The following is a 24,826-nucleotide window of genomic DNA, read 5'->3' on the forward strand; positions in this document are numbered from 1 at the left end:
TGGAACACAGCACGGAGCCCAAGTCTTCCCTATGTTCTGTCCTCAAAAGGCTCTCTGCGGTACAGAAACGTCTCTGTGATTCCATCCATCACTGCCCTTAAAAATAATGCACTTGAACCTCCCTTTTTCTTGCTGAAATAATGCAGGCCAGCAATTGCTGTTTCCTGTGTTTCAAAACCTCACAAGTTATTACAGAATCACTATACCCCAAGGCTTTCCTCCCTCGTGAGGGTGCTGCAAAGAAGCACTACAAAAGGGTCTGGACTTTGTTTCTAGCATTCAAGAAACGGGATGAAAACCAGAACATCTCATCTATCAGGCTCTGAACTTCAGCACCACTCAAGAGAAAGTATTTCACGGACAATTCTCCTTAATTGTACGTTTTTCTGCACTAAATATGTCAGCTCCCATTAAGAGATGAGTTACTTTTTATTCTGGCTGAACTAGTTCACCCATTCTTATTCTTACCTTTATTTGACTGTTTATCTCCTTGTGGCTGAAGCAGTTCCAGTGCTGTTCCACATCAGAACAAAGACCAGGTGATGTTTGACTTGTGATCACAATATGGAGCTCGAGTAGTTAAGAGACGTATTTCATATTTCCAGTAAGAGCTCATTGACGTTCATTTGATCTCCAACTTCACACATGCATTTACAAATAAGCTGTACAAAGGCTATGGTTGAAAAGGAACAGATGATATATTCTTCATAGCACGTCTAAGCTGGCAGCAAATAAACGAATATTATGATTTAATGAGGTTGCAGTTTCATTCAAAACAAGTACAGCGGATTTTGCTTAGCATCTGGCTTAAAGGAAAATTTCCACTTTTTGTTTTATTACACAGGCACAAGTTTAACGAAAATGAAGTCAAAATGGTGACTTGTACACTACTGAAGCCAGGAGTGATTAAGATGAGCAGTAAGTGAAAGGAAACGTTAAGCCATAGAATGGCTAAGCCATGAAATAACTCCTAGTAGTAATATAACTCAGGCATGATTTTAAAATAGACAGAAATTCCTGAGGCAGTGGCAAATAAATCAAAGAGGATACAAGTTCAAAAGCTAACTCTGTATGTATGATTCAAAGACAGCATGCTGTCAAGTATCAACAGTACGCAGTATTTTTGCGATAATCTGGCCAAAGGGTTAACGTAATAAATGCTGACAAGCTCACACAGCCAGTAGGATGAGAAATACAGACTCAACTTTGGCCTCAGACGCGTGCCTGCAGCTCTCGTTCCTGTCAGGCACAACTGGACGTGTGGAGCTGCTGTCAGAATTTTGCTCACAGACCTTTACTATCAGAAAGCCTTATGAATCATTTCCTTCATTACTCATCAGCTTTCCATCTCAGCAGCATAACCAGACACAGCAGCTTCCTGAAGCACTCCAGGAAGCTACTGTCTTCATTTATTTATACAATTACATTTAGCTGCTTTTTTAATATGCAAAGGACAATAGTATCCTGAAACACAACAGACATTGCACTGCACTCCTCTGGCCTCTTAAGAGCACTTGAGAGCTGTGCTACATCCTGGGCACATGTTTGGACGTTCATCGGTAACGTGCCCAACACCGAGCTTGCGTGTCAAGTGACCAGAGCACATGTCACACCATCCGACAGGTCCTCACAGGAGGGACCCAGCAGCAAGGAGCTTTCCAGCACTTGTGACACTGACCTGAGCCAGGACGCTGCTTCTCTTTTGAAACTGGAGAACGTCCCAGATGTTGACAATGATACAGAAAGACAGCTGTTGAGAGATTGTGTCTTCCGCACAGTTTCCCGGTGACAATTCAGGCAGTTCCATAACTAGACATAGAGAATTGTATCTCGGTGGTACTGCAGCAGGGTGGCAGAAGATAAAGGATCTTCCACCTTCTGAGAAGAAGGAGCTCCAGCACTGGCAGGGACGGCAATAAGAAGTTACCTCAGCCGAGGCCACTGTATATTTGAACCTATTTTTTTTATGCTGCAGATGTTGGCAGCAGAATTCAGAGGCAATAATGTCAAACGCAGTATTAATACTTCCTTGAAAATGGAATAAACTTGCTGAAGTGCAAGGCAACCAGGCATGATGCTGCTTACTGAAGCCAAGGAAGGAGATGACCAGTAAAGACAAAAAATAATACTACATTAACAAGTAGTTGTTTGTGCAAGCAGGTAAGGTAGCACCTTGCTGTTTCTAGTTGTCGAGGGTTTATGATTGTGGGGTGACAATAAAACCCTGGCAGATGTGTTGTTAACCTCCTCTCCTCCCCCCGTTCCTCCTTTTGCCCCTCCCTCTCCCCCCTTCCCACTCAGGACAGGCGATTGGGAGGCAAAGCTAACAAGGGAAAGTGTAGAGTCCTGCATCTGGGCAGGAACAACCCCAGGTTCCAGTATAGGTTGGGAAATTACATATTAGAGAGCAGTGTAGGGGAAAGGGACCTGGGGGTCCTGGTGGACAACAGGATGACCATGAGCCAGCACTGGGCCCTTGTGGCCAGGAAGGCCAATGGCATCCTGAGGTGTATTAGAAGGGGGGTGGTTAGTAGATCAAGAGAGGTCCTCCTTCCCCTCTACTCCGCCCTGGTGAGACCCCATCTGAAATATTGTGTCCAGTTCTGGGCCCCTCAGTTCCAGAAGGACAGGGAACTGCTGGAGAGAGTCCAGCGTAGGGCAACAAAGATGATTAAGGGAGTGGAGCACCTCCCTTATGAAGAAAGGCTGAGGGAGCTGGGGCTCTTTAGTTTGGAGAAGAGGAGACTAAGGGGGGACCTTATTAATGTTTATAAATATATAAAGGGTGAGTGCCATGAGGATGGAGCCAGGCTCTTCTCGGTGGCAAACAATGATAGGACGAGGGGTAATGGGATCAAGCTGGAACACAAGAGGTTCCACTTAAATTTGAGAAAAAACTTCTTCTCAGTAAGGGTGACAGAGCACTGGAATAGGCTGCCCAGAGAGGTTGTGGAGTCTCCTTCTCTGGAGACATTCAAAACCCGCCTGGACATGTTCCTGTGCGACCTCACCTGGGCGTTCCTGCTCCAGTGGGGGGATTGGACTAGATGATCTTTTGAGGTCCCTTCCAATCCCAAACATACTGTGATACTGTGATATTGTGAAAGAAGGACAGAGAGAAGAGAGTTGGAAAGATTAACAATGTTTTACTAATGCTACTAATAAGAATAGAGAAAATAATACAAAATATACAAAACCAATCTTGAAAGTCCCAGCAACTGCAGAGCTGGCACCTGAAGTCCTGGACTGGACTCTGCAGCCAACCGGAGCTGGATTCAGTCTGTCACTAGGCCTCAGTTCGCAGGGATGACTTGCAAGATCCTCTCCTAATGTCGGCCATAAGGAAAAGGGACGAAAAAGGGATGAGATCCTCGTGATCTCCCACTTTTATATGCAGTATTCGCATGAATGGGATGTTATACAAAATTGGTCAGTTTCTTGGTCACCTGTTTCTCGTTGCCCCTCTCGGGAGATGTGAATCTGTCCTTATCAATAACCTCGCACTCCATTGCTATGTTTACCAAAACATGTATCTGGTTCTCCAGGAAAATGCAGCTAATATGAAGCTTTAGCTGACAGGCAAATTCACTAAAAGAGAAACTTGTTTTTTAACACTAGTATTCAAGGATCTCATTGGCTCAGTTAGATAATACACCAGACTAAATGTAGTAAGTCACACGGAGCTGACAAAAAAAAAAAAAAACAACCCACAGTGAAAAAATCTGCTAAAAATATCTAAACTCTTCTCCAAATACATATATGTCATTTATTCTTCTCTTAATTAAGTTGCCTTTGTTTCATACAGTGGCATGGTGCTGGTTAGTGAGGAGCATGTTTTATTACATCCAAAAGCTCAAGCACGGGATGTGTGAGTGCACTACTATAAAGAGGGATTCTTCTTCTACTGTTAAAATTATTTGGCAGAAGGGCTTCTAATCATCCAGAGGCTGAAATACTAAGTAAAAAATTCTGATCTAATCCTTAGAAATACACCGAATCTTTTCAATAGGCGTTGTCTCAATCTGCAGAGAAGAAAGAGAACATTTCACTATAATCTCCACTTTCCAAGAACTGCCAAGAGAAATATTTGCAGCATGAAACTTTGGGATGAAGGTAAGTAATAAATATAAAATGAAGCCAGAACTGCAGCAGAGAAAACAAAACACCTGCAAATACAGTAGAGGGGAATTATGTGCCTAAAGAAATGAGCATTCATTATAGATTCTTTAAAGATTTTCTTCCTATTTCTGTGGAAAAACTGCAAAAGGTCATACAAACAAAGAAATGTTCTCCCTATCCAAACAAGTCTGAATTTTTGTAAATCTACCTTTTACACTGTCTCCAAAAGAGACCATTGTAATCGTTCAGTCTTGTCTCCTGCCCAAAACCAGCCAATTTCACTGCTCATTTGTGCCTCAAAACTACAACTTGCTGTTGAAAAAAACCCCTCTATCTAGAGAGAAATCCATGCTGGGCTCAAAGACTCCAAGTGACGGAGAACCAACCACATTCCCCAAGGTAAAGTGCAACGGATAGAGCATCTTACTGCCAGTCCACCAGTCTGGATTCGGCTTCCAGAACTTCACCCAACCACATGGCACTATCTAACAAGCCTCTGCTATCACAAGTCTTTCCCGTGTCTGGGGAGGGTATCTGTAGGCAGTGATTGAATTACTTTCAATATTCACTTGGGACGAATTTCATAGCTTGAGCTTTCCAAGTGTCTACTCATTCTGGCAGGTCTTCTCAAAGTATGGATTTTAAAAAAGAACAACAAAGTATACAAAATTGAAATTGGATTTTGTGAAACATCATGGTTGTTTTACATGCTGACCACACTCGCTGCCAACAGTACTTTTAGTTGATTCCCCCTTTGTGTTTTTCAACAATCCTCCCAGGTTAAGGCAAGAACTGCCAGACAAACCACAACTTCAGCTGCTCAGCAAACAAGCCAGACCAGGACCGAACGTGTGGACCAGGATTCTACACATCAGTGCTTGAAACGTGGCTGTGTCACACATTCAGCTTTCTGGAACTACATTAAGAAGGGCAAAGTATAAGCAACAGCATAACCCTTTGATCTAAGCCAACTTTAGGGAAGACTTCAATGTATGTTTTTAAGGAAAGATTCATTGTTATAGAGATAAATATAAAATTACTCTTGGTATAGTCTATTTATGTTAGATTTATCTAACAACTTTGTTCACTAAACAAAAAAACCCAGATCTGTTTACACAGACTTGCAAGGTTTTTGTTAAAACTGGAAAGAAGAGATGTAACACAACACTGTAAAACCATGATTAAATGATAGACAGGAAAAAAAAAAAGCTTTGCTTAATTAGGAACTGCCACATAAATAGCAGCTTACCACAAGAGCTTCCTAATGAGTTCTTGAATTTCTCCTATTTTTCCATTAATTACCATGGCCTAAGAGAAGGGCTACTTCAATCTGTGATGATACAAACACAGAAGTCATCCTTAGTATTCTAAGGAATACTTTGGAACAACTGGAAATCTTTGCTGTTACAAGGACATGGGATGAAACGTGGTTCTGAAACAAAAAAATCAGGTCCTTAAGAATAAACAAAGATAAATTATGTAGAAAAAATGAGAGTTCATCAATGACAAATGCAGAAGGGGGAAAATATTTCAGTAAAGTGATGGTGAATATTTATTTCCAATTGTTTCAAAATCATAAAACTCACTTTTAAAAATTCTCATGGACAGCTGTACACAAAAACCCCCCAGTAATTGCTGGAACAATGAACTGATTCATCTCAGAGTGCTGCATAACACCCATTTTAAGTATAATGCATATTTTAGAAAGTAACAAAACTGCAAAAAAGTATATTCTTTAAGAAATATTATAAAATTCTATCTTTAGCCATTATTCATCCAGCCCTTGAATATTTAATTTCCTCCCAAAGAGAGCAGTTATTTTGGTCTGACAACAATACCTATGTACAAAGACTATACCCCAATTACACGATTTCACTGGTGCTTCAGCTGCATTACTAATAACCTTCTTTTGGATATTCTTTTAGCTATTCACTTACATAGGTACTGCATTATTTTTCATGCAGAAAGTAAAATTGCATAGATAGACATGGAAAGTAATGCAAGTAAAGAAATAAGGTAAATGCTAAACACGGTTTGTTTGTTAATAAACACAGCACCTAAGTTTTTAATTGTTTTTAATAAACACAGCAATGATGTCTTCAATAATTCTCGAGATTTTAATCACTCAAGTAATACTGACTGACAAGAACCAGATTTAAACCTTTCAAACACAGGCCAGGACACTGCGTCTGCTTTTGGTCGGCCAAGATATCCTTTCACATGCGATTTCAGAATTATCTGCTTGCTGTATTGCCGTAGGTAACAGTGAAAATACCCCAATACTAGTATTTAGGCCTATCTAATAGGAAAAATAGTGACATCACCAGTCAGATTCTTATGAACCACTTTTTGGCAGCAGTTACAAACCCTGCAGAATGCCTAGGAAAACTAAGACTGTATTTATTTCTTGCTTTGATATTAAAAGTGTGTTTAGCATTCTAAAACAAACAAACCACAAAAACTCCCAACAGAACACCACAAGCAAACACCCCCAAATAAGAAAACCCACCTCCTCCTGGGGGAACTATACCCTCTCTATATTTCTGTATATTCTTTGTTTTACTGAGAAAAAAACCCCAGCATTGTAAATAAAGACCATTAAATGGAACATATAGATAACAGGCATGGCTGATGTCCACATACTCAGTTTTGCAGAGAAACATAAATTTCACCAAATGAGTAAATTTTGTGGAGATTATACCCACCTCTTCCACTGCCCTTGCTCTGAATCCCAACTCAAGCAAAGAATGACCATTCTGAGCCCTGTGGCAGCCTGGTGTGCTATCCAGCAACACATGCAAAAAATGGTATTGAAACCACTGAACTGCTTATGAAATAATTAGAAGCTAAATATTGTTTGCAGAAACCACTCAGGAAATAGTTTATGTAACGGAAAAAGTCAGTAAAATGGAATTGTTCATGGAAAATTTCTGACCAGAAAAAACAGGTCAAAGAAATTACTAGCAAAGAACTCTTTACCAGTTCAGATCATCACAACAGGAAAAAAACAGCAACTGCATCAGCTGCTGCTTGAGCAGATTCAAGTACACACACGACTTGGAATGTCTTAGTTAATAGGCGGCATCTAATACAATGTATTAGAGTAAAAAAATATAATTGTTAATCCCCATTTCCGCAAACATTTCTATGCCCAACCCTATTAAAAGGACCTAATGAGATTACACCGATAAATGCACATCTCTTCCAAACAGCTGCAAGCAAATCCATGTGAATAGATGGTTTCCAATGAGACTTGACAAATAGAAAGCAGATGGCAACGTGAAAGACATCAGTTCTCCTCCACACTGTGCACTATAAAAGCTGGGAGAGGGTTTATGTTTCAGGTTTGATAACCTTAGAAAATGTTTTTAACTGGCAATCACTTGAACAAGAATTACCATAAGGAATTCAGCAATACCTTGCATGCTGCCAGGATACTAAGGATTTGGATTAAAGATAGATTTTTTGGACAGAAACTCTGTCAGATAATTAAAAACACAAGAACACATGAACTCTTGGTTAAAAAAAGAAAAATATTAGTAAAAAATACAGCTGCCAGGATATTCTTCACGACGTTATTGTGACAAGCTTTTTCTGTCCTTGCAAAAAACGTGCCTATGAAAGCACAAGCTCTTATTTACCTCAGAACAAATTGCCTTCCTGTAGCAAAGGCTCCTTATCAGAAGCTGATCCTTGCCACATTTATTTAAAAGGCACTCCTGGCCCTTTGCAACCGTGTTTCCCTTCTAGCGAGCAAGGAAAAAGACAAGTCTCTGCTAAACCACCAATGTGAATTTTTAATGGAGACTTAGAGCCACAAGGTGTGGGGAAAAAAAGGAAAGATAAAGAAACTGACAATGAGCAGCATCCAGAAAACGAAATAAAATAGGAGACAAGTTTTAACAAAGCTCAGACTCAAGGAGCATTTCCTTGCCTGGAAATGCCAGCTAAGGGGACATTTAGCCTTCTGTCTTTAACAAAGCAAGGAAAAAAGCCAGGAAAGCAAGATGCGAACATGGGGAGTCACCAGAGGGCCTCTTGGAGCCCCTCTGTTGATCCAGGGAGCGGGGTTGGACTCCAGGCCTGCTCCTGGGGGCTCCAGGAGGGTTGGCTTTACACATCTGACTTTGGAGCCAGGATTAAGAGCACAGCCTGTCTGACCAACAGACCACACACAAAAAAGACTTACAGGCTGATTAGTCATGGGGGAGTCTGGTTCTAATACCCTGGAGATGCACCCCAGGCCACCACCAGGAACAAATGCCTCCATTTTTTTTATTCCTCCCTCTTCAGTGGATTTAGGAAAGCACCATTTGAGATTTCACATCCAGAGCTTGCTTTCACAGAATCACAGAATCGACTGGGTTGGAAAAGACCTCAGAGATCATAAAGTCCAACCCTTGGTCCAGCTCCAGTCCATTGACTAGATCATGGCACTAAGTGCCATGTCCAATCTCAGTTTAAAAACCTCCATGGCCGGTGAGTCCAGCACCTCCCTGGGCAGCCATTCCAATGCCTGACCACTCTCTCTGCACAGAATTGCTTTCTAATCTCCAGCCTCAATTTCCCCTGGCAGAGTTGAAGCCCATGGCCCCTTGTCCTATTGCTGACTGCCCGGGACAAGAGCCCAATCCCCACCTGGCTAGAACTGCCCTTCAGGTAGTTCTAGAGAGTGCTGAGCTCACCTCTAAGCCTCCTCTTCTCCAGACTAAACAAGCCCAGCTCCCTCAGCCTCTCCCCATAGGGCCTGTGTTCAAGTCCCTTCCCCAGTCTTGTTGCTCTTCTCTGGACCCGCTCCAGCACTTCAATCTCTTTCCTGACCTGAGGGGCCCAGAACTGAACACAATACTCCAGGTGTGGCCTCCCCAATGCAGAGCACAGGGGAAGGATCACTGCCCTTGTCCTGCTGACCACGCTGTTTTTGATACAGGACAGGATACCGTTGGCCTTCTTGGCCACCTGGGCACACTGTTGGCTCCTGTTGAGCTTCCTGTCCATTAGTCCCCCAGGTCCCTTTCTGCCTGACTGCTCTCCAGCCACTCTGTGCCCAGCCTGGAGCGCTGCAGGGGGTTTTTGTGGCCAAAGTGCAGGACCCGGCACTTGGCCTTGTTCAACTTCATCCCACTGGAATTGGCCCATTTTTCCAGTCTATCCAGATCCCTCTGCAGAGCCCTCCTGCCTTCCAGCAGGTCCACACTCCGTCCCAACTTGGTGTCATCAGCAAATTTGCTGATGATGGTCTCAATCCCCTCATCTAAATCATCAGTAAAGATGTTAAACAGGACTGGACCCAACACCGACCCCTGGGGAACACCACTAGTGACTGGCCGCCAGCTGGATGCAGCCCCATTCACCAGCACTCTCTGGGCCCGGCCCTCCAGCCAGTTCTTAACCCAGCGTAGAGTACACTTGTCCAAGCCATAGGCTACCAGCTTTTGCAGGAGTATATTATTGGAGACAGTGTCAAAGGCTTTGCTGAAGTCCAGATAGACCACATCCACAGCTTTCCCCTCATTCACCAGGTGGGTCACCTGATCATAAAAGGAGATCAGGTTGGTCAGACAGGACCTGCCCCTCCTAAACCCATGCTGGCTGGGTCTGATCCCTTGTCCATCCTGAAGGTGCTGTGTGATTCCATTCAGGATGATCTGCTCCACAACCCTGCCAGGCACTGAGGTCAGGCTGACAGGCCTGTAGTTGCCAGGGTCAGCTTTGCAGCCCTTTTTTGTGGACTGGGGTAACATTGGCCAATTTCCAATCGTATGGGACCTCCCCAGTGAGCCAGGACTGTTGGAAGATGACAGAGAGTGGCTTGGCGACCTCTTCTGCTAGCTCCCTCATCACCCTAGGATGGATCCCATCTGGTCCCATAGACTTGTGAGGATCCAGATGGCTCAGGTTTAACATGCATGATGGCTTTGAAAATACTTGACTTTTTGCCCAAACTTCACCCCTGCTGGCTTTTCCATCTTTCCACTGCAGAGGAAAACCATTCCCTGAGGTCCCAGCCCGCGTTCCTGCCCGAATCCCAGCAGATCCGAACCGCAGCGGGATGTTTGTTCTCTCTCGTGGGACAAAGCCCCAGAGGAAGAACAAGGCAGACAGGCCTTGGCAAGCCCGAGCACCTTCCACTCCATCCTTTCCCACCTCTCAGTTTGTGCTGCTCACATGTTACCTTTCTGAAAAACCTCTCAAGGCCTCAGCCCTGAGCAAACTGCAGCAATTCTAAAGAAAAGGTGAGCTCTCTCAATCCTCCCACAAACTGACTTCGGTTATTCTGAGTCTAGTTTTTGTTCTTCCTCCCTTCACCTAGAAAATGGTATGTCTGTTCAGATTTTTATTTATTAGTTGGAAAATTAAGCAATTAAAGCAAACAACATTTGTGGACAACAATTTATCAAACATAGTTTCACGAACCAAAGTGTGAACTGAAGCCAACTTCAAGAGCTGAAGGCTTAATATATTTTCAGGAAAAAAAAAAAGAAAATAAAAAGAGAAAGAACAAGTCTTCACAGCACCTAAACCTCCTGGCAACTAGAAATAAGATATTTATTGGTGTGATGAAGAACAAAGAAGAAACCATTATAGCAGCCCAGAAAGGGCATCATTTCAGAAGAGTAATTTTATTTTAATCGCTGCAGAACAATGTACTCATTTAAGAAAGGCACTGTTACAGCAACAGTCTAGTGATTTGACTTTGTATGTGCCACTGAATTTAAGCTCTGTGATACAAATCCTGTAGTGCTTGACATTTTAAAGTGGTTTTGAGGAAAAAAATACAAAATTACTGGTGAGCAATGATACACCTTATAATCAAAGGTAATTGTGAAGGTGATTTTGTGTCATCTTGATTAAACCACTAGTTCGCAGACTGTTGACAAGTTTCATTAAAACCAAGTTTTATTTGCTCTCCTGAAAAATTGAGAGAGCATTAGAGGGAATTATCACTCCTCCCTGATCTTATCAAGGATTATATCAATATTTAGATTTTTTTATATCAGCAAGCCTCTCATCCAAAATAATGCAAGTCTTGTACACTCACTTGCTCTTAAGAAACAACGAAGCAGCTAAAATACCTACAGTAAATACTTAGAGTGCTAAACCTGTGGGTTTTGATGGTAAATATAAAAAGGTTTATCTGGTGGCAACTGAAAGACAATTATGATAATGCTCTATCAGATACAGCTTTCATGTTCATCCCCTATTGACAGAATACGCATAGGCTCACTGAAAAGAGGGGTTTTCTCCTTAGTACACAGCAGAATAATAAATAAGACATATTCTGAACATGTTGCTAGTCCTCCAATACATCTGATTCCAGGCCCTGTTCCATGAGTTCTGAGAGAAAATAGACGTATTGAACATGCAAACCAAAAGTACAACCATCACCTTCTTACTCCTTGCAAACACATCTCCTCCTCCATAAAATGTGCATATTGTTGTGCATCCTGTCCTAGTATTTTATTCTAAATTAAGACAAAACTGGATAGCTTCTCACAAGTTCTTCAGTTTTGGTACCACCATAAACTGATATTTTGGCACACTTGCATGGAGAGAGATCCATGTGCAACACCACTCAGACAAGAACAAAAGCAGAATTCTGCCTTCCAATTGAGATGCAAACCTTTTCTTCCCATTTGAATACAGCAGGAAAGCTCGTCCTCTCTAGCAGACATATCAGGTAGAATTACATGGGGTAATTTATAGGGGCAAATCTTTTCATGAAGCATTCAGAAAAATCTGGTTTTGGTCATTCTCAAAATGTAAATTCATTCAGCTGGTGAATGGTGAATAATTTCAGCTGAGAGGGAAGAAATAATAGGTTCAAAAAAATAGCAGCGTCACTTCTGGTGCCAGTGCACCTCATGGCATGAGATCCATGTCCTGGATTCTAACTGATAAACACAGCCAAGACAAAACCATGTTGTTCAATGGGACACACGTTCATCGTCAAAGGGAAGGCTTTACAAATGTGGCTGTGATACCACTCAGGTGGCAGATGAGTGCAAGTCTCTCCTAGCAAAGAAACAAGCAGGCTCGAGTTAGAAGAGAATTCTTACAGTGCACAAGTTTGTGTTACCTTCCCGGTGCTAAATTTATACAATACAGAGCAAAACCCCTCTTCTTGGGGAACAGTCTCAGGTTTCTGCCTTATTTTGCATGTATCTACAAATTTATTGAGACACCACTAATGAATCAAGGAAAAGTCAGCACGCAGAGTCGGGACAACTGCAGAATTCCTGCAGAACCAATTTACATCACACAAAGATGTTCTGCATTCAGTTTCTCATCTTGCTCCCCTAATGCTCAAAGAAAAGACCAGTGGTGTTGCTCGTTGCATTCCTTCTTAGCATTGCTGCTGGTCTTTTCTTATTATATTGCAAACGCAGCAACTTGCACACACCACCTCACTGCAAACACTGCTGTATGCAAACCACGCGGAACACTGAAAAAACATTGAGATTGTTATGAACGGAACACACATGGAAAAACATGTGCAAAGGCACCTCGATAAGCAGCAGAAGCAGGGGTACAAGGAAAACCAGTATTGACCACAAAGAGCACCCCTGCCAGCAGTACAGCTGAGGAACGTGTTCATGGGAAGACCAGAAATCCTGAAGCAAAGCATCATCCCCACCAATCAACCGTCCCCTGTCAATCAACTGTCCCCTGTCAATCAGCGACCGGCTCCCAAGCGATCCAATAGACTGTTCATTGCTGCGGAGCCGGCGAGGACTCGACCGCCAGCGTCTGTCCCTGTCACTCTCCCACCAGGACAGGCAAAGACTCGGGCACACAAGTGCAGATGCTTCTGACTGTCAGGAAATCCTGTCAATGTCAGAATGAATAAAAATGGAGAAAATGCATCTGTTTACAGATTCCGTAAAATAAAATTCCTCTGCCTTAAGTCCACACATGAAGTTTTGTCATTAACTTTCCAAAAGAATAACTAGGTTTTCTTTTATATGTTGAAGAGAAAGCAACTAAAATTTTCTTGCTACCTTTGAGGCTTGAAAAAAACTGATAAACATTTACTTTTACTGTAAAAAATTAACTTTTCTGACTCTACTGTGTATTATATATTTGCGTTAATTGGGCTGATTTCAGCCTCCTTAAATTTTGTCTAATTTTTTAACTTGGACTTTTATTTGTTGCAGAATTTCTCATAAAAATCTCCAAATGAATTACTGCAGTTAATGAGCTATGCATAAACCTTCTCTTTTCCTTTATCATTCTCACCATCTGCTTTGGCTGGTTTATTATCAGCCTGTAAGCTAATAATCTACTTTATTTCCCATCTCACTTTGAGAAAAATGCTGAAGAAATTCAGCAGAGTTTTCAAACTCGCCATTTTTCAGTAAGTTTGCCCTGAGTGGTGCCTTATGGTGCCATCTCTGTTGTGCTCCCTTTTTCTCCACTGCAAAACCTCCATTTCCAATTCTATTAAACAAAGATTTCCAACACCCCTCCCCAAGAAAACAGTTGTAAAACAACTGTAAGATTCAAATGAATCTATTTTACCTTAGGACGCTTAACAAAGACACTGTTTAAAATTATGGAGAGTGCCCCTGAGCACCATTATCTGCTAAAGGGTGAAAGCTACATAATTTTGTCTGTCTTCAGCTTAAAAGAGTAGAGATCAAAAGAACAAAAACAAGAAACAGGAATAAGCTCTTTAAAAAGTATTAAAACTCCCTTAATTTCAGTGCTATATGGAATACAAACATTACTAAGCAGGTTAAAGAATAGTGTAATCATGGTCCTTCCTTTCTAATTAAGCCAGTATTTTCAGAACTGTTAGATAGCATTTGTTCTTCCTTATAATGGAACAACTGACTTGGGAAGTTGGAAAAGCCAGCACTAAGAACTAGGTTTTATTTAATGAGTGTGAATTTGTGAAAAGAGAGAGAGAGAAAAGAGAGAGGGAGAAAAGAGAGAGGGAGAAAAGAGAGAGGGAGAAAAGAGAGAGAGAGAGATCAGAGAGAAGAGAGACCAGAGAGAAACAGAGACCAGAGAGAAAAGAGAGAGACAGAGAGAAAAGAGAGAGGCAGAGAGAAGAAAAGCAAAGGCTGGTTAGATGTTCTGAGGGCCTCACGGCTGCCTCAGGCCTGCTCTGCTCAAAAGGCACCCGGGAGGTTCTGCGTTATGAGCCCCGCTATTTATTAGCCTTACTCTGCTTTGTTTTCTTAACTTCTTGTGCTCTGACATACATCATAGTACCTCAACAAATAGCTGCTACATGAATAAGGCTGGCTGTCTCCCAGTTTTTCTGATTTACTCTTTGTTTTACAGGCCGAAACCAATTGTATTTATTTTTTAATTAACTCTCAGTACATTCCTGTGACAAAAAGCAGTTTATCTCACCAGGTATAGAAAACTGGAAAAACAGTGCATGTACCTGATTCTATGAAGTCCCCAGAAGCGGACATGCATCTCTCCAAACTGCAATGATTTAAGGGTTGTCTGGTCTGAGGTGGTTGCAGAAGCTCCGCAATCAAACACAATTCTGTCTCGGAGGAGGATTCATCGCTCTCTCCTCGTCGATTACAAAGAAGGCCCAGATGGGTAGCTTAGGTCAAGTATCCAGCTTTTAAGATTGCCGGAGTTAAGTGAGATCCACTGCTATTGACTGAAATGGAACGGATTCTGACAGAAGGGAAAGCCGCACAGGAGCCCATGGTAAAGAGGTGCTGTGATTTCTGAGTCTCCAGTCTTGTACCTTCACCAGTAAAGATTGGTCATCTGCTTTCACTTAATGGAGTCCTAAAGCAGTATGCCAGTCAAAGGAAGAACAAAAACAAGTCAATTAGTTTTAAAAAAGGTTAGTTAATACACAGATTGGCTGTATGTCTTCTTCTATGACTTTCAGTTTACATACTCCACTGCCACAGAAACAGTGAAGCAATAACAGCAAAGGGCAACTCCATAAGAAATCAGCCGTCACTAGACAAGCTCTGCAACTGTGAATAATGGTGTATAGAAAGTTTTTGCCCAGGACAATCACCCAAGTAAATACTAAAAGAGAAAGTTTTAAAAATCTGGGATTGAAAATGCTGCAGAGTACTCAGTGGCTCGGCAATATGGAGTACAGAGGAGCTCTAATACCTGCGGCACTTTGGATGGAAGGTGACAGTTCTGGTTTTATTCACAACGAGGAGGGCTTAGTTCAGATTATGCTTAAAGTCAAAAACTCGTAGCAAAACCAGTGCTTTCTCATGGAATCACACCACCTATTTCTTTGTTGGGTTTCAGCTCAAGAGGAGAGTTTTAGCTCTGACTACACAGTAGACCCTTGTAGCTACTGACACTTACAAAATCTATAATTGATATATTTGTCTGTCCTTAGGTCTCTTTTGTCCAGTTTTTAAGGTCTGTTGTACACTAAAACACCTCAGGAATAAAGTTGTCACTCCTGTGTTCTCACCTGACACAGGTTTTCCCTTGCTCACCGTTCCAGGCTGCAGTTCTGTGCTGCTTTTCCCACTAGGCCATTTAACTTTGCTTCCATCCAGCTCAGCTTAAAGCACAGCTGCTTAAATATAGGAAACTTTAAAAGAAACCTTGGAAGCAGCTCAGAAGCAATCTTTCTACCGTAAATTTATTTTGCTACTAATTGAGAGTTTCAAAACTTCTTCCGTCTGGTTGTATCTAGTGCCTCTGTATTACCTGGTTTGTCCTGACAGAGAGAGGCGAGAACTCACCTACTCCCCAGTACTAAATTAAAGGCTATGAAATATTAGCCCTTATTATTTTCCTGATGAGAAAAATACTCCTGGGGAATGCTGGGGAAAGAGAAATGAGGCTAATTTCCTCTTACTAAACTAATTAAAAACAACAGTGGAGTTTCAGGCTTGTCAGCCAACCTAGCTACAACCAGAAAAAATACCCCAAAAACCAGTACCAGCCCCCCAGCTTCAGAGTAGCAATCGTGAGTATTTGTTTCTAAAAAATAAGGTTCAGAGGGGTAACTGCTTCCTCAAGGAAAACATTCCAAGCTGAGTGAGACCTTGGCAAGGTCTAAGATGACAGAACTTAGAAAACTGATAATGTTAAAATATACCGCTTTTAATATTTACCTCCTTAACAGGAAAACAAAACAAAACAAACAATAAACACCACAGCCAACAGAAATTTTAAATGCAATAGAAACCATAGCAACCATGTGAAGCTAATCTTTAACCTCTCTGGTCTTGATTCACATAATTGTAATTGTGTTAAATGCAATGCCCTTTGATTCAAAAATATCACCATTACTGTAACGGAAGAAGTAATTAGTTTTTTAAATTAATGAGAGACTTGAAAATGCATGAAGGGAAGCATTAGCTTCTGTTTTTCCTGAGCTATTAAAATAATTGTATAGAAATATCACAACCAGGAGTCACAGCAGACTAGAGATCTGGGCCTTAGGGCTCTGCTTTAAGGTATCAAACACAGATATTTGCACATCAAGAAAGATCTTCCCATCCAAATGGACAAACTAAATGCTTATCTCTTATTCACAAAAGATAAACCAGTAGAGGTGAAGGGACGAATTATCTTTTCCGTCCCAGTTCCTGTAGGACCCAGTAATGCTGGTTCAACCAACACAAGCCTCAGCATAGACTGGAAGGGCAAAGGACAACACAACAGGCCCCGTTCCAACCCAGAGATTCATCTCACTTCATTGTAGAAGCCTACAATGTAGGCATTTACATCTGAATTAATAATCTATAGACAATGACACTTTTAAAATTCAGTGTATTTTATGTAGATTGAGAATATGGGATGACACATTAGGTCTCAGAAGTATCTATTTCTGTCCACTAACAGTGAGAAAGCTGCAGTTTACCAATTCATACATAAACACTCAGACACCGGTAGTAAGAACTAACTGTATTTCAGTCTGATGCCTGAATGTAATGCAAGGATGGGAGAAAAAATCCTGCACATTTTAGATCCATTTTTGCAAGTAGATAAGTAACACAGCAATCTACTCTGTCTGCTGCTTCTCCACAATGCAAAGCAGGATGTTGCTCAAACAGAAGTCACCTCTGCCCTAAAATGCCCCTTCTGAGTGGGGGCTTTTCTATCACAGAAGATCAATACAATCTATACCATTTCTTGAAAATTCTCTCTTCTGAAGGCGATTACAAAAACAAAGTACCTTCAAAATCATCTGGAAGGCTTTACAATATTTTCAGGAAGTATTTCTGTTTAAAACAGATTAAAAAGTGCCACGGTCTGCTTCAGGAAAATAATTTGGTACAGTAGGCAAGGTTGAAAATGATTTAGTTGAAAGTACAGCAGCTTCGTTTTACAGAATCTCCCGCGTGGGATGAAGTACTCCCTGGTGCGATGTCACTAAGTACTATGTCATGATGTTACTTTAAAACATTTTTTTGTTCAAAATGAGTTGAGCAATTCAACGTGAGTACACCCTGGTACAAAAGCCATCACAGACTTACCCGCTGAGTCAGGCTCTAGGCAAACCCTTCTGCTGCTGCAGAACGACCTGCTCCACCACGAGAACTGCCAGGGTTTGGTCATCTGAAGAGAAGGAACATCAAGCAACTTTGTGTAAAGGATAATCTACTCCAACACTTGTGCACCATACAACTCTCTTGTTTTCAAGAAGATAGTGAAAGGCTCAAAAATCAGAAAGAAAAAAAATACAATAAAAACTCCATTGCGATGGTACAATTGTTCACTAGTGAAGGTTAGCAATACAGCTCTAATTTTAAAAGCTAAATCAGAAGCTAAACATTTATAATCAATAAAATACTTGTAGATAGTCTCCAACCAAGTTCATTTGCTGGGAGAAGTGGAGAGGAAAAAAAAAAAAAGAGAGAACAGAAGTATTTGAAATAAGAAATAGGAATTCATGCTTCCACTTCCATTCTCTAAACTATTTTATATATTGGGATACACTGTATACCACAGCTCTAGGTCTCCAACTCTGAGATTACTGCCACGACTTAACACTTTAAAAATCCACCTTGGCAAGGCTGTCAACAAAGGAAAAAACAAAACAAAACATAAGAAAAAACCCCAACAAATTGAATGTCGTTGATTAAACCTGAAAACAAGAGGCTTCAGGTTCCTTCAAAATTCAAAACACACAAATGGAACTCAGCTGCCACAGCTGAGCAATAAGCTGAGCAAAAGCAATAAGACTTGAAAATCAGGCCTGGCTTCACTAGGGGTATGAATCAGGCATATTAAGCAGATACACTAAGACACAGATCTTGGACTTAATGCGTTCGCATATGCCTCAATGACAGCAACATTGTGTACTCTTCTGTTTCACACAAAGCCAGCTTCACTGGCCTTAATCTCCAATTATACTGCTGTCCTCTCCCTCATCCTGCAAAGGAAGAAAAGGGATGAGATAATTAGAGATTTCAAGAACTTTTACAATGAATCTTGAAAGTTAAAACTTTGAAAAGAGGACATGTAGTGCTTGCGGTGCCAGGGCGCACATCGACAGCCCGCCCACGCTCGGGAACGGGAGGGACAAGGGACAGCAACTAAATCTGCACAAACAGAATGAAAATCCCAGTGACCCCGGCTGAAGGCAGTGTCCCTCACGCTGAAGGCAATGTCCCTCACACTGAAGGCACCCATGATTTCAGGGCTGGAAACTCCAATGCCAGACAAACTGAATCGGAGAGGTACCATCTACTCTCTATCTAAACCAGTGGTCTAGCCACAAAACAAGACAAATACAAAACGCCTGCAGTAAGTACTGCAATTAATCTGTTGCCGTAATGATTATTGTATGTTTGTCCATAGAGAGAGCAAGTGCTCACTGAGCAAGAATTCCTCATTTAATCTTTTGTAATCACTCAGTCTCTAATAACACGGCTGCATCCTTCACACTGGATGGATGTGTGGATGTGTCCCACATATCGGCCTGCCTTGCCTAGAGATGCTATTTATTATGAAACCCCCTGTTTCATAACTGGGGCTGTGCGGTATTCAAGAAGAAATACCCGAAGGACAATCCAAGAACAGCATTTTTCAGACTATATGGCCATCATCAGAGCATTTATTTGGAATATATGTGGCCCACAACCCTCAAAATCTTATCAAAGAAACTCTGGGAACTGATGAGAAACAGAAGGCCCCCAAACCACCAAGCAATCAGCACCACCATTAACCTTCGCTTCAGCAAAAACAACAAAAATCCCCAAACCACTTTCCCCCAGCAGTGCATGCACAACCACATCACTGGAACAGCTGAGTTTCTTATTTCTTCAAAGACTGTGTGTGATTTCCTCCCAGTTCCTTCTAAAAGCCTCCACAGGTTCTACCTGCTGGGCTGCCAGGCCTGCTCAGGCTCCGAAACCGTTACCTACCAAGATCAGAACCCAGATTGAATCCATTCACCTCATTGCTTTTCTCCCTCCGTACACGCAGAAAGTTTCCACCCAACCAACCGGGAGCCTTCTTCTGCATCCATAAGTGGATCTGAACTTCTGCGCCCACCTATGTGTGACGGGACGGGATGGAAGGAGCGGGAACCCAAGGAGAATCCTTTGGAGGACACAATGTGCAAGTGCAAAGCTCCGTGAAACGCAGCCACGCACACCAAGGCCATGGAGCACAATGGGAACTGCAAAACTGAAGTGCAGTCCAACAAGGGTGGATCGTGCCAACGTGTGCAGTATCTGTGAGACAACACATGCACCTTTTTGTAAGGTGGGGACACAAGATAGCACACAGAAGGAAAATGGTGTTCTCTCAAAAACCCTGAAGTAGAATCATACAATCATAATTTAATATTACTTATTACATCAAGAGAATCCAACTGGAGCAAAAGAATAACCTGGAGCAATAGCCAAATATCCTTGTTTCCTGATGACAACCTATAATGCACGCAACTGTATACTTCACATTATTCCAATGGCTCTATAAATGATGGAATAAATGCCTAATACACTTGACAAAATTTTATCTCATATTCAATCAGCTTTAGTTCAGTGAAATATTAATTCTGTTTATCTGTCTGAAATACTGAAAATGAACTGTGTATTTCAGCTTAACTGCAACTGCAGTCTTCATGAGGTTTTTTTATACATCTCAAGTATACGCTCCCACATTAAGATTTCATAAAATACTGAAATGTATGAAGAAATGGACTTGTGCTCTCGCATTAAGAGTTAACTTAGACATTACTTTATAGAGGACTTTAGTCCCTAAGCCAACTCCCCACTGCTACATTTAATGAGAATACTTAGTTTCAATATTACTTTACAGCATGTTCAATCTGACATGTCTTCCATTTACAAAGTACAAAATGTGATTATTCTATAATATGACATTGCTTATTAAAAATGAAAGAAATGCAATTTAATTTGAATTGTATTACTAATTTACATCTACATATAGCTTATTAACTGCAGCTGGCTTCTCAGTTGGGTAGGCAAGATAGGAAATGTTTTGATTTATGTAATAATTAGAATAAGACCAGGGGTTCTTTCCATATTTAAAGTGCATTTCTTCTCTGAAGAGTGACTTTTCAGGCAAAAGTCTTGCAGATTTCATATTTCTCTCCTAAACACTGAGAAATGGTTTGGGTTACAAGTGGAAGTTCTTCTTCTAATTTTGAATCCTGTAACTTCCATCAAAATCCAAATGGTTTGTTACTTCTTATACTACTAAAACTGCAATGCAGACAAATATTATATTATTTTGGGGAAAAAAAAAAAGTGTTTATGGATATTGGGCTCATTTGAACTCTGGATCTTCAATGACTTAAAACGGAATTATCACACTCGGTCGGGAAAATGAGTGCATGCATCCTTCACCAAAATGTTTATCTTTCACAGATGGTTTAGATTGGTTTGCTCCATCACAGAAAAGCAATATTCAGCTTTGTAATCAAGATTTTTACCTAGGCTGTCCATGGGAAATAATTTACAATGAGATTCAAAAATTCATGTATTGAAGCAGGAACTTTGAGAAAATGTGAACATAGTAATAGAATTAAAGGTTATTTTTCCTGGATCAGTAGGGATTTATTCAAAAATGTGTAATGTCTTTGGCCAGAACTTCTCTCACAAGTATATAACATGACTTCGCGATAGGATACTGAGACTTCCAGAAATTTTAATTCCCACTTTAGCCATTTCTATAGACACCGCAAATACTGTGATAACTTTGTCAGCTCTCCTGTGTTAATGTTTCTCTTTCTTTTGGAAAAATTTGCAGTTTGACTGATTTTGCAAGAGGGTTATCAAGTCAGACAGTCCTGTACAGAAACCTGTTCAATGTTGCTCTGTAATCAAGCACTATGAAACAGGAATGTGGATTTGACCTCTTTAATCCTGCCAGAGAACCTTTCTGATAATTTTTTAATTATCTCCCACGAGGCCAAAAGGCTCATGTTTCTCTAAAAGATGTTTTTAAACTATAATGATGCTACAGCATCTGATGTCACATTTGCTATGCCACAGATCCATGGCTCTCAGTTTTAAGATCACGTCTGGCAGTCACATTTTCCGCACTCTACTCCACACAATCCAATGGTATGTAATCTCCCCACCTAGCCAGAAAACATTTATACATGCCACTTTTTGGAGGATGACTTTAAAAGTCCTATCAAACAAATTTACACAAACAATATCACAGACCAATTTTTGTCCCTCCTTTTTTTTACCACATTTTCTTCAACAGCAGCATTTCTTTTATCTTAAAAATATTCATAGTATTTGTATTGGATGGACATTTCATTTTTCTTTGTTATTCCTATGATTCAATTTATTTCTATTTCATTTCTTTTTCAACTCTTTTTGCTGTGCTTCCATACATTGACTATCATCAGTTCCTTCAATAAGGCATGATATCCAACACATTTTCATAGTACAAAGAAAGAGGATCTCTATTCCCTGAAAATGACAGCCTTATTTTTTCATAAACTCATTTCCCTTTGCATTCAGCTCATACATACAGCCAGTATGAATCATTTCCTCAGTAGAGAATCTAAGCTGACAGCAAATGTGTTCATCCCAATATGACTTCTGACACATGAGGAATGAAGATGTTGGCAGCTCATGTTACCTCCACATACAAGGTTTAAATATTGTCCTTCGCATCCTTAAATTGTGTAGTAAAACACCAGCTGTACTCTAACACAGAGCACAGCTCTCCATCCTGCCACCCTCGCTGCTCTCAACACGTAGGACAGGTCAGACAAAAGCCAAGAGATTAACATTAAGCCATAGAATTCCACACTGGGCCTGGGCCAGACATTTTGATAAGCTGGAGAGAGTCCAGCGCAGCCACCAAGATGCTGAAGGGAGTGGAGCATCTCCCGTGTGAGGAAAGGCTGAGGGAGCTGGGGCTCTGGAGCTGGACAAGAGGAGACTGAGGGGTGACTCATTCATGGGGATCAATATGGAAAGGGGGAGTGTCAGGAGGATGGAGCCAGGCTCTTCTCAGTGACAACCAGGGATAGGACAAGGGGCAATGGGTACAAACTGGAACACAGGAGGTTCCACTTAAAGATGAGAAGAAACTTCTTCCCAGTGAGGGTGCCAGAGGCTGCCCAGGGGGGTTGTGGAGTCTCCTTCTGTGCAGACATTCCAACCCACCTGGACACCTTCCTGTGTAACCTCATCTGGGTGTTCCTGCTCTATGGGGGGATTGCACTGGATGAGCTTTTGAGATCCCTCCCAACCCCTGACATTCTGTGATTCTGTGATTCTATGACCACAGGGCAAATGAGGAAGAACTGCAAGAGAAAGACCTGTAGCCTGGGACATCACAGAGCCCCTTTCACCATTACTGTTGCCATCGAAGCGCAGGGGCCAGAGACACCCCAGCAGGAAAGGCAGAGAAACACGAAGTGGAGTTTTGTCGCAGGACTTTTTTGTGAGAAGAATCTTCTGGCAGCGCTGCTGTCAGGCTGGTTTTGAAAGTCATGCAGACCCAGACTCAAGAGATGACTTAATGAAAACACATTAAAATCTGAAGTACATAGGGTATACCAGGCAGAACTTCCACAAGGACTCCTTCAGTTTGACTGTTCCCAAATAGCAGCCAACAATTACTTTAATATTACCTAACCAAGCACAGAGAATTACCAGTATTGATGGGAAATATTTATCCCAATCTTCAAAACATCAGAAAATACAGGATTATGCAAAGACAACAGCATATCCTTTTTTTGTTGTTGTTCCATTAGTTATTTTTTTGCACATATTTCTTAAAATGCTAAAAATTTGGCCCAAATTGCTTTCCTTACTGGGGACTTGTATAGCGTTAGTCTGAGGTTTCTGTCAGCAAAACACAAGGAACTTTTCCAAACCTTCCAAAAATCAAGAAGATAGCTTGTTATGTCTGCTCAAATGAATAACTCTTGCAGCACTAGTGTGTTTCATAGTAAATGCACACCCTGAGTCAGTTCCAGGCAAGACAGACACCCCTAAAGGAGTATTTTTAATAGAAAATAATTGCTATAAAAGCAAACCACAGCTCAACGGGCAGATAATGTAAAATCAAAGCACCACTATAAAGGACCAATTGTATCCCACATTCACAACATAAAATAACACTTGTAGCTTTAAAGAAGGTAAAAAGCAGGTAAAATAATTTATTGCTATTATTTTTACTCTGAAGCTCTCTTCACAATTTAGTAGTAAGTAGCATTTAAACATTTATTTTCTCCAGAGTTTAGGATGGCTTACGTAGCAAAACTCCAATGAAATGTCAAAAAACATTGTTAAATACCTAGCACTGAGATCAATGAGTTTTTCTACCACTTTACTAACCAGAAAGGCTATTTCAAAATGTTGGGTTGTACAAAATAAAAACAAACACCCCCCTCCCCACACACATAAAAACCGCACAAAAACCCCCAAACCAACCAACACAAACAAAAATAAACCCAAACGAACAGCATAACTACAAGTGCTGTTATAAAAAAGGAGTTGCAAGCCAAATAATTGCAGGAAATCCTGATTTACATCATTGAAAGGAGATCAGTAACTTAGGCTCTGACTGGAATAGACACAGAATTTGGAATTCAGTGTTTGGAAAATGTCAGAAATTGCAGAAGAAACACAGCAACGCTAAGGCAAGATCAGCTAAACTGACATTTGGGCAAACACTCAGTCGTGCAGAACACAAATCACATATAAATTCATTCTAGTACATTATCACACGGTGAAGCCAGCTGATACTATGAATTCCAACCCTAAGTGCAAGGAACGATTGATGTCACCCTTTAATCCTGCTGCTCTATCACTACTCATCTTGCAACAATATATTTTCAGTCTTGTGATCACAGCTTAATAGCAGTTAATGGCCTCATCTCTTTGCCACTGATGTATTAGAACAGAGTAATTAATCAGCAGCTTATTGTGCGTAACACTTCACTTGGTTGACTTGTGTGTCAAGCGGTTGTGCTGCCAGCTGAGCAACAATCATTCCCAAAGAAAACACATCTTGCTCTTCCTCAGTGATCACATTTTCTTACCTCAGTTCCAGCTCTGACAAAATCTAAGCTCTTGACTGACCTGTCTGCATTTTAGGTAACAAAATAACCAAACTAAAATCAAGCAAACAAAAGAAAATCCATTAAAACGGTTTCTGTCATTTCCGATTCATTTGCTATGACAAATCTTTTGTGTACGCCACTGTTCCCGTTTTTGCTTTCCTTAGCACCAACTGTTAGAACACAGCTATTTTAGAAGAAAATTAATAGGACTTTCAAGATGGAAAA

Source organism: Streptopelia decaocto (assembly GCF_964273445.1).
Source record: "Streptopelia decaocto genome assembly, chromosome: 5".
NCBI lineage: Eukaryota > Metazoa > Chordata > Aves > Columbiformes > Columbidae > Streptopelia > Streptopelia decaocto.